The 1,679-nt window shown below is 78.5% G+C and overlaps 1 non-coding gene across 1 annotated transcript; it reads left to right on the top strand.

Annotated features, from left to right (window-relative positions):
• Window positions 1-1,240: 1,240 nt before the first annotated feature.
• Window positions 1,241-1,394, top strand: LOC129347096 (5.8S ribosomal RNA). Its single transcript, XR_008599218.1, has one exon. It is a non-coding gene; the product is annotated as a 5.8S ribosomal RNA (ribosomal RNA).
• Window positions 1,395-1,679: the final 285 nt, after the last annotated feature.

Raw genomic sequence — 1,679 nt, 5'->3', positions numbered from 1 at the left:
CGGGCCGGGCGCGATCGGGGGGGCCCGCCGCGCGTGCGGCGGGACGTCCGCCGGCCGCGGGGTTCGGACCCCCCCCCGCGGTGCGCCCCCGACGCCAGGTGACGGACGCCCGGCGGAGGACGGCGGCGCGCCGCTCACGGGGGGGGGGACGGCCCCGAAGCGGAGACGCCGCGGAGGCGAGGCTGGGGAGGAGGGCGGGCCGACCGGCGGCCGGGCCCGCTCGCCGCCACGAGCGGCGCGCCGCCTCCGGCCCGCGGGCGCGATGCGGGACGCTGTCCCTCCGGATTGACGGGCGTCACCGCCCCCTCGCCGGCGCGTCGCCGGGCCCTCCCGCCCTCACCGCGGGCCTAGCGCAGGACGGGCGCCGGTCCCCACGGCCACCAGTCCCCCGTCCCGCCTCCCGGAGGCGGGGGACGGAGCGGGGGACTCCCTGGCCCGACGGGACCGTGTCGCTCCCCTGCGCGAAAGCCCTCGTAAAGGCGGGAGGGACGTCCGGCGCCGCGACGGGGTGGGGGCGTGGCGGGCGTCTCTCTGTGGCGGGCCCCCGGATCGGGCCTCGGGGCGGTGGGCGGCCACGCCGTGGCGGCGCGGGCGCGCGGCGCCGGGCGCCTTCGCCCCCCTGCCGGTCCGCGCGGACCCCTCCGGGTTCTCGGGGCTCCACTCGCCCCAGCGGGGGAACCCTTCCCCGAGAGCCCATCGTGGCGGGACGCGCGGGCTCGGCCTCGCCGTGCCGGGGCGTCGCCCCGCTCCCCTGCGGAGGCCGCGGGCGGTCGGGCGCCGTCTCGTGGGCCCTCCCGGGCGGACGGGGTTCCTTTTCCCTTGCAGTCCCAGAGAGACCGTGCGAGAGGGTTTCCCCACACAGGGCGGGGTACCTGGCGCCTCCGGGCGGCGGTTCAAAGACTCGCCTCCTCCCGCTGCGCCCTCCCCGCCGGGGGTGGGTCGGGCGGACGCGCGACGGGGTGCCGCCCGAGCACCGGCCGCGTGCGCCGCGCGCCGGGTCCGTCCACCGGGCCCGAATGCGCGACGGGACGAGCGCCCCGCAAGGTTTCCAAACCCACGTGTCCGTTTTTTTGGTCCTGACTGAGGCGCGGCCGGCGCCGGGGCGCGTGCCCCGGCCGGGCCCCTCGGCGCCGGCGGGATGGCTTGAGCCCCGGCGCGCGAGGCGGGGGGGGGCCTCGCTCCTCCGCGGAGGGCCCCCCCCTCACGGTACGAAAAGCCAAAACCCACACCCAAAGCGTACAACTCTTAGCGGTGGATCACTCGGCCTCGTGCGTCGATGAAGAACGCAGCTAGCTGCGAGAATTAATGTGAATTGCAGGACACATTGATCATCGACACTTCGAACGCACTTGCGGCCCCGGGTTCCTCCCGGGGCTACGCCTTTCTGAGCGTCGCTCCAGCATCAATCGCCGCGCCCCGGTCCCTCCGGTCCGAGCGCGGCGCGGCTGGGGGCCTTCGCGGGCCCGCCCCTGCGGGCGGCAGGGCCCTCGTCCCCCAAAGGCAGATCGCAAGGTTTCCCCGCGGGCGCCCGCCCACGGGGAGGCTCGTCCCTCGTCGCGGCGCGACGTCGCGGGCGCGGGCGCCGCCCCGACGCCCCCATGCCCCCACGCCCCACGGGCGTGGGGGACGGGCGTCGGGCCTCCGGCGGGCCGCGACCGGTCGGCGGTAGGCGACCGGCC

Source organism: Eublepharis macularius, unplaced genomic scaffold, assembly GCF_028583425.1.
Source record: "Eublepharis macularius isolate TG4126 unplaced genomic scaffold, MPM_Emac_v1.0 Eublepharis_44, whole genome shotgun sequence".
NCBI classification, from domain to species: Eukaryota; Metazoa; Chordata; class Lepidosauria; order Squamata; family Eublepharidae; genus Eublepharis; species Eublepharis macularius.
The sequence above is the reverse complement of the archived record's forward strand: the minus strand, read 5'-3'. Positions and strand labels throughout refer to the sequence as shown.